The 15,658-nt window shown below is 40.9% G+C and overlaps 1 long non-coding RNA gene across 1 annotated transcript; it reads right to left on the reverse strand.

The window, feature by feature from the left end:
- Nucleotides 1–10,899: 10,899 nt before the first annotated feature.
- LOC138413629 (uncharacterized) lies at nt 10,900–13,277 on the reverse strand. The gene is made up of 3 exons (XR_011246035.1): nt 13,149–13,277; nt 11,684–11,739; nt 10,900–11,033 (listed from the first exon to the last, which is right to left on the reverse strand). It is a non-coding gene; the product is annotated as an uncharacterized lncRNA (long non-coding RNA).
- Between the last annotated feature and the right edge of the window lie 2,381 nt (nt 13,278–15,658).

Here is a 15,658-nt window from a genome sequence, read left to right on the forward strand (position 1 = left end):
TCACAACAAATAAAAGGTGTGTAATGGAGGACATTAGAGGGGCCACTGCATAGAGGCAGTATTTAATTTGCATAGCAGATTAGCCCTGCAGTCCCACCGGTGAGGCCGCAGCCTCGGGGGCAAAGTCACCCCTTTCTCTCCTTTCCTCCATCTCTTTTATTCCTTTATTAATAGGATCTAGTCTCTTCAAATCCATTAAGTCAATTGAGCAGGCCCGTGTATAATCTGATTTCAAATCCAGCATGAAAATGCTTCACCAGTGGCCTGTGTGGCTCATGCTGGTTTTCCTCCTCAGGTTACTGTTTGAGAGGGAGGAGTTCATATGAGACCCGAAGAACATATACAAATCTCTGTCCACTTCACATGCAAGAAAAAGAGTAGCTATTAAAGAGTCTTTGTTTTGAACTGGGGAAAGCTTAATCTCAATCTTACAAAGTTAATGTTTTATTTCTGTGCATAACATGCTCAGAAAAACGTACTACATGTGCACCTACAAAAAGACATTTATTCTGTATACAAAATAAATATATGTTACATCTTCCAGGCTACCTATTTCCAAATCCCAGCGGAGGAGAGAGAGATTGAAAGAGAAAGAGAGGGAGAGAGAGGGAAAGCGCGGCTGGAGGCTTTTTGGTCTCTGCGCACAGGCCTGACTGGGAGCAAGTTACGCCTCAGTGCCCCGGCGAGCCTCAGCTTTACACAGGCAGACAAATACACACACACTCACAGCTGGGGTTACCAGTTATTAGACAGCAAGAGCAGAGAGCCAAGTACACACTTTCACAAAATCATGCATTCATAAATACATTTACACACCCTGAACTCTTGTCTCGTGAACACGTTACTGAGTGACACGGCAGCGAGCGGCTTGACAGATGGAATCTCTGCATAAAAGACTCTGCGATTACAAACACACGGGGCTTGTAATGAACTGCAAGAGCTCTCTGCGTCGACACATTACCGAATATATTTGTTTTTATGAAAAGAAATTGATTTCCAAAACAGTTTATTTGATAATAAATTGGAATCATATAATTTAAAATGATTTTGATGTCATTTTTTTTCCTGAGCTGCCTCGTGTGAAATCATCATCTGTGAACAACTGTGGGTTCTCGTCTGTATTGACTTTGAAAGTTGGCCTAAGATGAGCCAAATGCATGATATCCTGTACTACAGGGGCATTATGATTCTTATTACATCTGTGCACGCACACCCCCAATCCCACCCCCCAAACGCCATCTTATTAACATAGAAGGCAACAGCAGGAGCAACAATGTTTTGCTAACAGTTCATGCATTACCACTCAGGGGAGGGTTAGAACCATGCATCCTTGCATCTCAAACACACACACACACACACACACACACACACACACGTTCCCCAGTGTGATTCAGTGGGAGCAAAAAAGAATCACACAACACCGCTGATCAGAGCTGCTCAGCCTCCTTGCTCTGCACTCGGGGCCCCTGACAGAAGCAGTGATGTTTGAGATGCAGGGAGCCCCGAGTTTGTCCATCACTGATTAGTAAAAACTCCAGCTCCTCCTGTCCGGCTGCAGCTGATGTGCTCGTCTGTTGAATCTTTGACACGAGCTCCGAACAAGCTTATTTTCACAATAAGACATAAGTGGACACACATGGAGACACGCGTAAACAGAGACGCACAAACACGCGTGCACCAGAGGCGCACGCACCCACAGACAAATGCTACGCAGTGTGCGGGAGCTGTTGTTTAATTTGTAAAACACTGCTCAGCAAAGCCAGAGCAAAGCAGGCAATTAGAGGGTGTTCTTCCTGAGCACTTGACTGTATTCCTTTAACCTTTACACAGTGATTTATGTCAAAAGATTTGTCACCTTCGCAGTGGGGCCTTCACACACAGCTTTTCAAAACACACAACAGGGGAAGAAAACTTAAAATCCTCCTGTGAGGATTTGGGAACTTATATAACTCCCAATTACCAAAACTTCTTCTTGCAGCCTCGCAGGCCTCCTCTCTGTTTGTAAGACTCACAAAATATCTACAGTGCCACTGAAGAGTGTATAATGCCTGTGTGCCCACATGACTGGCGAAAACACTCCTGCTCTTTCTGCCCCGCTGAGTCCTGCTGCATAATGGGGTCTTGAAGGCTCTGGGCTCAGAGCAGGCCTGCCTAACAAAGCCTTGGTGGCTTGCAGCAGACAGGAGAGTGTGTTTGCGAGCCGGTTGCCAAAAACTAATTTTCAGGAGGTTTTTCTGTGGGATGCAGTGGCAGCAGCATGACAATGTGAGGTTTAGATATCTTGGCGAGTGGGGGGGAGGGTTGGGGCTGAGATATGTAGGTCTTTTGTGCAGGTCCAGAGAGTTGGTTCAAGAAGAGGAAGTTCACAAATTGGTAGTTTGGAATAAATTTCAAAAAGTACGTATGGTTTGGTTGCTGCTTTTTCTTTTTTTTTTTAAACTTTTTGTTTGTTTGATTGCAATATCAAAATTTTCACTCCTTCATGAAGAATTAATTTCAGATTAACCGCACTGAGGGATACACTTTCACCAATCTGCCAAGTCTTGTATTTATTTCACTAACCCCATCTCTCATGAGTATTTTTATCCTCTCTCCCCTCAACATTCAATTCCTTTTTTGCTCCAGAGTAATGTACCTGTTTACCTGTTGGGTGGTCTTGAGCTGGGCTAAACTAAAGCCCCCAGTCCCTGCGATCGAAGTGTAGAGTAGCTGCTAATCCGATTTCAGGAAACAGCAAAACCCCCCAACCTCCCTACCCGTCACCTAACCCCTCCCCTCCTTCCTTGCCTTTCACCATCTCAGCTCTTCAGAGAGAGAGACGGAAATAAAAGAAAAAATGAGTGACAGTAAAAGAGTAAAAGAGTGAGAGGGAGGAATATTTAAACTGGAGCTTTGGGTTACGGGAGTATTTTTACTTAAAATAAACCAGGCCTCTCATATGTATCTGTCCCTTTAATAAGGTGCGAATCTAAGAACATTTTACTTGCTCACTGACTGGTCTCTCCTCCGAGTCCACTCTGTCCTCTCCAGGACATTACCGGGGCCAAACATAAAGCGGTGTTTCATGGTGCTGGGGCTTATCTGGCCCCTGAAAGTATGTGAGACATGCCAGGAAACAAAGAAGCGTCTCTGAGCCCACTAGCGGGGTGAGGATATCCCTTTCACAGGCCACACATCTCCCTGGTTTGACTTTATTTGACAGGCTCACGGTGGTTTTCAGTGGAGAGGGTCTGCACCTGCATGGACAGAGACTGACCAGCGCGGTACATGGACCCCCACTGCTGGAGAGCAGGCAAACATCAACTCAGTGTCACTCTGCAACATATACTGTAGGGAGTTTTATTTCTCTCATGGATAAATGTGTCATCATATCTTATAAAATCACAGGGAAGCGTGTCTGTGTTTATTTGCAGCTGCGGAGATGACTGATAAATGATCATGGTGCAAACAACAAGGCTAAAAACTGAATTTTAATCTACTGAATTTGAAATATGAACAATAAAAAGTACAGTTCTTAAAATATGGAGATGTTCTGACTTTTATGTTTCTTTTAAAGGTTATTTCCTCTCAACGTCTTATTTATTGGAAGGATTTCTGCACAGTCGCAGGTAAAAAGTTAATCTTCAGTCATAGGAACACTTCAAGACCTGAATTCAAAATTAAAAAAGGATAAACATATTTGCAGTAAAATGTAAATAAAGGTAATTCTGATAAATGGTTTCTCATCCATTGTTTAATCATTCATGCATGGCCTTGCATAAAATGTTTTCAGGTGCAAAGCATCCTATTTTTCAATATTAGAATATTTTCGGTTAACTCCGCCAAGGAGGTGTTTTCATGTGTTTGTCTGTTGCAAATCAACCAGACTTAGTTAAATGATTGGTCAGAAAAGAAACTGATTTTCTTTAGCATTGCAAGATACAGAGTTTTCCAACTCGATTTCTTCGAGAATAATTCAGAGGTAAAACCAAATATTGCAAAGTATCAAAGGAGGGGAAAAAATAGTGAAATGCAAAAGAAAAGACACCTACAATGCAAATGTTTATCAAGTTAAGTATTTAGCATCTAAATATTTCATCTGGAGCCTCAATAAATGCACTTTTTTACTTCCTGCTGCTGCTTGACAAGTAAAGACTGTTCCCATTTCTGTATGACCCATATATACAGCTGGCTAGTGAGGACAGAAGTGGGACAGAGCCACAGTCAATGTTGAGGCTGGCGACAGACTCTGCTCACCCTGAGGAAAGCATGGCCTCAACTGGCCAAACATGAGCAGTACAACCCATAGCTCCACCTCCCAGCTCCACCACTGTGTGTACTGACACTGACCAAATACTATGGAGACTATGTATTGTACACAAAAAAAACATCTGGATGCATTTGCTTCTTAAAACTCTTATTTTAGGCAATGAAAAGAAAAAAGAGTATTAGTATGGTAGACGTATGTAAAGTATGTGCATTAAGGTGCACAAAGCAATGTCACACTGCTGACATGAATACATTTGCTGTTGTACATTTGACATGATGAAATCCCACAACACACACACTCACACAGACACACTCACACACTGAGGATAGGAAAGCATTGACATCTGTTGCAGCAGTGTGAGTGTGTGTGTGTGTGTGTGTGTGTGTGTGTGCGTGTTGGTGCGTGCGTGAGTGCGTGTTTTGAGGACAAGTTTGAGCACATTATGTAAGAATTGAGGACATATTTCGAAAGTGAGGTGATTTGACCGTTCCTCACTTTTTCAAAGGGCTGTTTGAGGGTTAAGATTTGGTTTTGGAGTTAGAGTTAGGCATTTAGTTTTTATGGTTATGGTTAGATGGTCTCTATGGTCTGTATTTATATAGCGCTTTTTTAGTACAGTTTGCCATTCACACATACATTCATACAGTGCATCTATGAGGGGCCATTCGGAGTTCAGTATCTTGTCCAAGGACACTTTGGCATACAGATGGGGAAGACTGGGATCAGATTGCTGACCTTCTGGTTGAGAGACAACCACTCTCCCCCTCGGCCACTGCGCCCCCCTGGGTTAGGGTTATGCTCCCATGTCTGTTTGTGCATGCTTGTGTGTTCCCATCCTCGTCTCACACACACACCCCACACACAGTCCCGTTTCCCTGTTCACCCTAACCTGCCGACCACCTGCCATTGTGTCTGCCCACCCTGATTAACCCCATTCTCCAGAGTTCCTCCTGTGTTTGTTTGTCCCGTCTTTAACGACAGGTTGCAGCCACTGATGACCCCGGCGTAGCAGCCCTGCCACAGTAGGACCGCTCCACAAACGGTCAGTAAAGACGAGGTGTCTGGGGGTTTTAAAAGCCCCCACTGTCACAAACAAAAGTAAGTAACAGTGACTATAGGTTGTGATTGTGGCGTCTGTTCCTCCTGGTGAGACTCCTTTCCCAGGTTCCTAGTAGAGTGAGTGAGGCTTTATTGCCTGGATCAGAGAATTACCTGCTGCTCTAAAATCAATAATATGCTTTCTCTATATAGGCTGGAGTGAAAATTGAACACCACATAGTAAAAAAGAGAAAGGATCTTTTTTGTTTCTTGTTTATTTTTGTTGTGTTGGTTGTTTGTTTGTACAAATTTTTGGTGTCTGATTTGAAATGTCTTGACAAATTACTTTTTAAGATGTACAGTGTCAGATTGTCCACCACACCACTGATCTGGACCTAAATAGCTCAACAACTGGTTGACTTTACATTACATATTTTGTTGCTCATGCTCTCTAGACAATGATTTCTAGTGTCCTTGGTGAGCTGGGACTTTTCCTCCAGCGCCACCCATAGACTGACACTTTTAGTAATATACCTTAACAAATTCCAAATGGATAGACAGCCAACACATTCCTTTTGATCATACCTTAACTTTTCATTCAGGACCCAGTATATACCAATGACATTCCCATCAGCCTAAGCTGCACTTTGCATTTAGTTCTAACCATAGACAGTAAAGATGGATGACATGACGGTTCCATAAAAGTGAAGTCAAATCATCTTGATTGCCCTCTGGTGGCCGGCTGCAGTAAAGGTTACAAACTTCACCTTCTCCACTTTCACGGATGGGACATCACTAAAACGTCATTTTAGGTAGCTCTTGTTAAACTGGTGTTTGCTCAAATGCACATTTTTTTAAAGTAAGTTTAGTTTTAATAAGTTATCTGATACTATAAGAATGGGGTTAAATATCAAGACTGACAACTGAGACTGACTCGTGAATGGTTGAACAACCGTGGATACCGTGGCTCCATCCACTAATCTCCACAGCCCAGAGTCTGGCTCTAAATTACATCATCAGCGCAATTATGGCAGCCTTTGTATTCGGGTAATTTTGGCTTTGTGTCTGATGGGAGGAGGTTGTCCATATTTATCTTCAGTCAACAGTACTAACTGGCAAATATTAGCATGCAAAGAGGCTAAACTAAGATGGTGACCATGATTTGTACTTTGGCATAAGTGGTATAAAGTAATAAACATACTAAATAGAGTAAAAAAAATGATGTTGTGTGGTTCATTTATGAAATAATCCGCATTATTTGCAAATTTAATAAACAACTAAAAAGGCTAAACACTAATGTGTCTTCATGACGGCGACAGAGAAAAGTGCTGATCCAACACTTCTATAGCTGCTGTGAAGAGGAGCCTCTTGAAAAGGCACCAAGGAGCTCGGCCCCTTCCCTGGACACAAACACACACACACACGCAGACAGACTGCTCCAGATAAACAGGTTTTCTTAATGTCTCCTCTCTGGCGAAGTTTCTTTCAGAGGGCTGAGGCAAACAGGCCCCGGTGAAAGACTCACTCCCCATTAGTGGAGGTAAATGGCTCTTCTGTGAGCAACCAGTTAAAGCAGGGAGGGATAAAGGGCCTCTCCACACACTCCTTCAGCCAGATTAGAGAGGTGACTCTTGTCTCGAGCATGTTAAGTGTTTATACGCACACCGGGGAGCGGTCTACCGTAGGAAACCGCAGCAGTGTCACTTTTACATTCATCATCAGGAGTTCAGCAGTGAAACAGCTCACACTGATGCGTTTGAAACTCTACTATTTAAATCATGTTTTTTATGACCTCTCGTCCTGCTTGAATATTATTAAACCACTGCTTTAGAAGTAAATGTTAGAATAAAATAAGTTCAATAACATGCAACTCTCTGTTTGACACTTGACAAAACTAGAATGGCACCATCCAGATTTTTATTTGGATCACACACATTCATAAATATCACTCTTCCAAACATGCCTATTTTTTTCCAACAAGATCCATGAATTATTATCTGAGAAATCACAGAAAATGAACATCTCTCAATGTTAAAGACGTTTTTTAAATTTTGGATCTACCACCTGATCCACTCCCTGACCAAAATGGATTTTTCCCTGACCCATATTGCATCCTTTCACCAAGTTTCATGGTAATGAAGCTACTAGTTTTCAGGTGATCTTAATTACAAACATACAAAGCAACAAACTCTTATATTGGTGTCTGTAGTAATTCTTGTAAAACATGGAAATAGATGGATTTCAAGACAAAAGACAGATTTTAATTGTTTATTTAATATATTTCTTATTTATATATCTATGTTGTACCTGAAAAATAAATATTACAATCATTTTTTTCCACTCCACTTTTTCCACTCAAACTCTTCCTTACTTCTTGAGAGAGAGTAAAAAATAAAAAAAGGCACAATAACTGTAGGCTCATTGCTTCCTTGCCAGCGACCAGCCCCTGATTGCATTTCAGCCGAGAAGTAAATACTACATGCTCAGTTACCAGGTGAAATCAAGCAGGCAGATGTGTCTGCAGCCTCAGTAGACACTCGCTGGACCCTGCCTCTGTCTACCTGTGCCACAGAGTTTCCAGCCAAGTCAGCTGCCGGTGATCCATGTTAAGAGAGAGCGAGAGAGAGAGAGAGAGGGTGCACTTTGGTGACTTTTTAAGAAACTTCAGATCTAAGGTGATGAATTTTTGTGACTCGTGAGGCCATATTTTCCGTGACAAACCCCACCTCTTTCTAATCAATGAAAATCTAAGTAATAGATTTCTACTAACTCTCCGCAGAATCCATCGGGCCTGTTCGTTAGGAAGCGTGCACAGAGGAGGAGAGCAGCAGAGGTATGTTTGCCAGAGAAGGGGTGAGAATACAATAGCCCTCCTTCCAAGGGTCTGTAACCATAGACTCTAATAAAGTCACTGCCTGCAAATAAAGAGCCGCCGCTCGGCTCATCTTACAACAACAAGGACGCCATTATACGACTCGGCTCTGTTTTGAAGCTCTCTCTCTCTCACCACACGTTGGAGAGCATCACACAGAGCACAGTGTACATCCAATATTCATGATCCACTAATATTTTATTTGATCATTTGTAAGAAAGTCTGATGATTAATTTGTGTGACTGTTGGATAGTTTGATGTCATATTGTGTAAAGTTGCAGAAAAGACTGTGTGTGAATTTACATAAATGATTTATCAATATACTGCCAGATCTTAACCAAAATATCATAGAATTATTCATTGTCACTTTAATTATGATTGACCAACTTTTAGTGATTGTTTTATGTAATTTAACAAGCTTTGAAACTATGTCCTTTGATGTGATGATTATATTTGAAACATTTAAAAGATCATACAGTCTGAGATCGACCAGCCGACTGGTTCATCTCCATAGTAACAGCTTGTCAGGACAATGTAAAGAAATATGATCCCACAACACTGGACGGACTAGGATTTAAAAATATTATTATATACATGCAGGATATTTAAACAGTAAAGTTTGGTTCCTTCTGATAGTCTTCACATAACACTGCAGCTGTTAGAACTGATTTAGTCTAAAGTAAAAACAATAACTTGAGATAAAACACAAAAATGAGATTTCCGGGATTTTCTGTTAAATAACAACTTTCCCTCATTCACTCCTGCATCCAGCCAAACTTTGAAAGGAGAATCTCTTTGGAAATTTCAGGCCTCCCTGTTGCTACAGGTTGCGACCCTGCTTTTTGTTTTTTCCCCGGGGCTGCTGGGTTAATGAAGTAACAACAAACTGGGCCCGCGGCTAATTTGGAGTGGCACTTCCTGGCCCCTCCAGTCTCCTCTGCGAAAAGACGTATTTCATTTTCTCTTATCTCTGCCTCGGTCATGTGGCTTTCCGCATGGACGCCCATGTCTCCCCCTGTTGTACGACTAATGGAAACTTTGTTAATGTCATTAATCTGCAGACCGGGACATGAACCAAACACGTTTAACCTCTCCGAGCTGATCTCTGCCACAGAAGCTGAAGTGACTGTCCGCACACTCTGTACTTGTGGCTCAGTGTGACATGTAACGATGCGAGATTCTCTTGTCCACACCAATTTAAGCCTCTGTAAAGCCATTCGAAAGGATCATGGGACGTGCAACGTAGCAACACCTCGTATAAAATGCTCAAATATGTTGAAATGTTTTCTTTTATATCAAGAAATAACATAAGATGGAGGCTTCCTGAGAAGATCCCTGCTTCCGTCTGTTGACACTGAATTTCTCTTTTCTAATCAGCCTCACATGAGTGAACAGGAGTCTATAGTTGACAGCACTCTCACTTCCACCATGCACATTTAAACAATGGTAATGTCAAAAGACTCTTTAATGACTAATCAGGTGGCTGTGATTCATGCCTCATTCATGCTTTCTCCACACATTCCAGCAGCTCCATGAATGGACACTCTCAACCACACATGTCATATACTTTCATTCATAAAGAAGAAAACAGGAGTGGAGGGGGGGGGGGGGGCAAGGTTGAAAAAAGAGGAATCTGTCTGGTAGGATGGGTAACCCAGGGGACATTTTCTTTTGTGTGGCGCTCAGCTTATGGGGCCAAATGCCAGCAGGCTTACCTCCGCACTGTCTGTCTGTGTGTGTCCCCCTTTCCTTTGCACACAGTAATTAGGAGGATCTTAATGGAGAGAGGGTTTATTAGTGTCGGAGGAAGGCTTTAAACGTCACTTTAATTAAGGGGGATTCGGCAGACAGCTTGTGTGGCGATGTCACCCATTTTATAAAATCCTTGTTTGGGCACAACAGCAAAATAGAAGTGGGTCTTTAAAAAGGAACGGAGGAAAAGAAAAGGTTTTCCAGAGGAAGGTCGTCTAGACCTGTGGTCAGAGACAGAATAGATAGTCTGACCCCGGCTGAGCATTAGGACGACGGTCATTATCTGCCAAGAAATTCCACGTGTGCACCAACACCACCACCCTCCTCTTCCTCCTCCCCCTAGAAAAATAATCAGCCAAATAAACCGTCCACCCCTCTGCAACTGTTCCATTCAAAAGATAACCTTGCTGCAAAAAATTTGGGGGGGATTAATTTATTCTCAGCATATCCTATGGCCATTCATGCAGGATATAAAATCCTAGATTATTTCCTGCTTGGTTAACCCGCATCCGGCCAGTCCCTCTCACAAAGCCATTCTAATGTTGCCATTAGTTATGCTCCTCTGGTGGCCAAAAGATTGATCCTGGAGACTTGGAATCCAATAAATGTGTACATGAATGGCAGAGGGAGATAACACGCTTTCTCACAGACAGAGCGAGGGTCCGATCAGTGCAAAAACATGATAGGAAAAAGATAATTATCGATATATTTGAAAATAACATAAATGTTAAATTCTGCTTTTTCTTTTTTGTTATCTTTAATGTTAATGTATTATTGTAAGATTTGGGATAAAAACACCTCTAGCCACTGATAATTTAGAATCAAAAGACTGGAATTATTATATTGTCTAAAACATTGAACTACATCTGTAGCTCTGACAGATTCAAAAGAAGTAAAACAAAAGGAAAACTTTCAAGTCAAAACCCCAAATAAGCAGGAAACTACCATCCCAACGACCACAGGAGAGCATGTACTCACTCATAAAAGCTTGTGTTGTCGCAGACATCATGAGGCCATAAAAGTCGAGTCTTCCACAATAACTGCAGCTGCTGGGAGCCTACGGAGGGGATCTGATAACAGGCCCGAGGGGAAACGACAACGTGCTCAGGGACCAGAGATTGTCTGGAAGACAGATAAGAAGACACAGGAACAGGTTATCAGCTAGTTTATGAGGTGTCACTCTGCTCAAACACTCACCTGTTCGGCAGGAAAAAAATCACGGAATCACAAACAGGCGTCCCATTGATTCATGCAGGGATCTTACTGTCGTGGGCCATTTCAACGTAGAAATGTCCTTATACCTCTTAAACCAGGTCTTATGCACAATGTTTAGATTGTTTTATAAAGGATTTAGACAGGTATAACGTGTGTTTGATGTTTTTTATTTTAAAAGGTAAAGTTTGTGTGCATATTTTTATGAAGCAATGACACTGGACATACTCTCAGACACATGCAGATAAAATAACATAATGTTGTAGGATTTTTATAAAATATGTCCCAGCAGAACAGTTTGTTGTTGTGATAGGAGAACAGATTGTCTGTTAATGTTTTCTTCACTAATGTTTAGTTTCACTAATGTAGTAGTTTTCATGACGTATGTGGTCCCTAAAACCACAGACAGACATACAGGCTTGATTTAATGCATCTGATGCAGCTGCTCTAATTTAATCAGTTGTTTTAAATTGGGTTCATGCTGTTTTTGCATGGACAGTAATAAAAACAAAGGAATTATAGGTGAGTGAGCTGCTTGACTGAGACAAATGGCAGCTGACCTGTGGTACATGGAGGTGACATGCCTTGTGGCAGACAGGTTGAGTCAAGACACTTCCTGTGTAGGTGGAAGACGCCAGCATCATAGCACCCCGGGCCATAAAAAAAAAAAAAAAAAAGACACAATGTAGAGAATTTGTTTTCAAAATATTTTTCTTGAAACAAGACACCAACCTTTTATCCTCATCACTTCCTATTGCACTTGTTTATAGCATTTAGTTTGGGAAACTGGAAATGTTGGTATTTTATTTTTAATACAAAAAGAACAACAATGGAATCATTCTGATAATAACAAAAATATATATATTTTCTCTTTTCCAGTGACTTTTTCCATATCGTAACAATCAACTCTTCATGAATAATTAAAGAGCTTTTTTTTTTTTTTTTGCAGCTTGTCCCTATGAACAGCAAATGTACAGTGAGATTTCTAAAAACTTTATTTTGTCACATCACTCACTTTGCGGGCTTTAATGTGCAGACGACAATGCCACTAAATCAGAGAGAAATGTTCCTTTCCTTCAAAAACAAATACACAGCCGCGATGCAGATTGCTCAACTGCATGGGTACATTCTCCATATTCTCTTTTTAATCATTCTTCTTTCACCCACATAAATGATCAAAACAATTGACAATCTCAGCCTAAAGAAGAGAGGGAGCCCACAAAAGAGAGTCTGACAGCCATTTCCACAACAGATGTTTTTACAGAGGGGTGTCTTCTCTCCACTGAGCAGTCTCACACATGAGAGACCCCCAAAAGCTTCAGAGAAACGTCCAGAAAACCAACATGTAAATTTGTAACTGCCATGTCTCAGACTAGCGGGCCCACGCCAATTTTATTTCTTTCAGGGGAAAAATGAGAAATATCCAAATATACTCATCGGCATGGATGATTTAAAAAGAAAAAAAGAGAGGAGGACATTAGAATTAGAACTTCAATATCAGAAAAAGACAGCAGACAACATTGTTATGTGTTATCATGAAAAGATAAGTTGCTATTGATCCAGGTTGTGGGCAAAGGCTACACTATTGACAGGAAGACAGAATATGTTGGAGGGGCAATATTTCATACATTTGGCCGGTTCACTCCATCATGGTGAGAGGGTGTTTTCCTGGGCTGTATATAATAACACGTGTGCTCTTTATTTCCCTCAGATCAATGGTAATGTGAGGGGGGCCACATAAGATGGATGCTACAGGCAGGTTAACCTATCGACTGCTGAACAGAGACACACAGGACAAGACAAGGGAGACCATCCCATTTACTGAGATGAGCCAGATACTTGTGTTTTTGAATCGTCCTGCTTATTGCTCCCATCTATTGTGGTTAATTGTGCCTGAGAAAAACTTTACTTCTGCAAAACTGCAATACAAAACCCCCTCATTTCCATATGTTTATATAAATCTCTATTAAATATATAATTATTTATGTGCTTTAGAGACTTTTGCACAGCCTCTTCAACACCTACCATTTGTTTAGCCTGCGACCGTGGACAAGAGGCAATAGGCCGCCTGGTGACCACTTCCTGGAGACAGGAAAAGGGGGCAGACGGGATGGCAGGCAGGCCCACACAGGTGGCCCGGATCTGGATCAGGTCGGCCTCACCCCTCACTAACCGGGCCAGCTAATCTCAAGCTCATGCTCCAAGTCTCTTCAAGTCTCTAACGTGCAGCTCTTAATAGAAAGAGAAAAGTGCAAAGGTAAAAATTTAATTGAAAACACATGCCATCTGTAAAAAAAAAAAAAAAACTCTACATAATAACTCTTTGAATCACACGACCTTCAAAACCAAGTCTTATATTTGATTAAAGATGAGGGCTGATTGTGGAGGTTTTTATATTGTGAGAGTTTCCAATTAATTAAACTGCACCAAGCTTGAATTCACTCTGTAAATGCACCTTTTGTAATGCCGTGGAACAGATATGTTACGTGTTTGATATTTTTAACAAATCCTCCCTTCAAATAATGTGCTGATCCCATTTCTGCTGCACAGGTGATTAAACTGAGAAATATCAGACGATCATAACTCTGCGTCTCTCTATTGTGGATGCAATGCTACACATTCACTAGGAAAATACAATAAAATCTAAATATGAAGTCACTCTGGCTGAACTGCCGATCGAACGTTAATAGAATAATGCTGTTCCGACAGACAGCTCCGAGCATTATTGTCAAAAGTTAGGTAAAAGGGGTAATTAATTTGGCAGTAAATCGTTCACTGTTTTGGTGAGTCTGATCAGAATTGTAAAAAAAATTTTTTTTTGTTCCCCTAGAATACCCCCGCCCCAATGCTCCCTCCCCACCGCCACCCACCACTGCCACCTCCAACCCCCCATCTCTACTGTCTGTGTGAAAATGGAAATCTGTGCCACCAGTACAATATCCACATTATGTGCCTTGACTCAACATTGTTGCATGACATGCTTGATTGTGCCCCGGCGTATAGGAAGAGAAATGTGTCAACACACCATTAGCACATATTAAGGATTATCTTCCACTTGCAGTAGTGTGTGATGTGAGTTTCTAAAGTTTCTCAATTCTTTTTTTTCTATTTGAAAAAAAACACATCTTAGATAACTGTAGAAAAACCTTGTTCTTATGCCTAAAAGAAGAAATGCAACAATTTTTGAAATCAAACTCACAGTAAATACATTTTATAAATATATTTAGTCATTTATTTTACTGCCACACACAAGCATGAAATCATCACAAGGAATCAAAGAGGATATGGGTTTCGTCACACTACTTTAACTCAACCATTCGACTTGTTTGTGCCCCGCTCAATGGCAATTTTTAAATAATAATGTTGCTTGAGGCTAAAGGTGCACTATGTTCTCAGTTATTACTGATGCTATATGACATTTGTGTACACTGATTCAGCTCATTGCATGTGTGGTTATATGTGATTATACTGTAATTATACAGTGGGATGCTTGCACGTTTCTCAGGATGTTTGTTTCTGGAGATGCAGCAATAACAGAAGAACAAAGTAGGTTAACAAAAGATTTAGTTTAATATTTAAATAGTTGTATCTCTAAAATTAGGCTCAACTCATATAAGACATTTGCCAGTGCATCTAAAATGGTATTCTCTGCAGTATCCTCATACACCAACTTAAATATAGTTGAGATTACTGTTAGAGGATAAGTGCAGGACTAGCGGGGTGCATGCATCTATGTGTCTCCTTCTTTCACTCACATAAAAACACTCACACCAACTGCAAACTAGTACTTGCAAACAGATGGGAAGCCCATGCTCACGAAAGGAAAAAAGAAAAACTCAGTCCAGACCAAACATAACATAAAATATAATGAGCGTGATGAGAGTAAAGAAAAGCTATTCTCCACAGTGAGCTCCACATATTTATGGATAATGCGCAATAATGTTATTTCCTGTAAACTCCTCTAAACCTGTGCTCTAGCATTGATGAATATTATATAATGAAAAGAGCTGAATAAAAAATTACAAGAATGTTTTGACCCAAAAGTAAAAATATTGTGGTGATTTAGCAGTGAATTTCCTTTGTTGTTTTGAGATCAAAGCGTCTCTCAGAGAGGTGAGGCTGTCAGTAATAACTCAATGCTGCCACCTAGTGTCGGGACACTTTATGCTGTAAAAATATGAAAAAACAAACCATGACAGTTTTATTAGGTCTGTCAGCATGAGTTCATATTTACAACTGAGTTCTGAATTGGAGAATATGAAAAACATGAATATACAGAAAACAGAGCGGCTTTCAGAGCATTCAATTTTGAAGTGTAAAGATTTTTGCTTTGCTGATAAAAACATTAGCAAACATTGCCTGAAGCATGAGTCTGTACAATTATAATGAGTGTGTGATAGAAGCAACTCAGTGTGTGCAAGTGTATCAGTGTGAGTTATTGATGAGAACACATGGAGGTAAAACGAGATGCTCTCCTCTGCTGCAGATCTTACACACTCTCTCATCGATACCTCAGCCCCACCTGTCTAGCCATG

The sequence above is a fragment of the Paralichthys olivaceus genome, chromosome 14 (assembly GCF_024713975.1).
Source record: "Paralichthys olivaceus isolate ysfri-2021 chromosome 14, ASM2471397v2, whole genome shotgun sequence".
Classification (NCBI taxonomy): Eukaryota; Metazoa; Chordata; class Actinopteri; order Pleuronectiformes; family Paralichthyidae; genus Paralichthys; species Paralichthys olivaceus.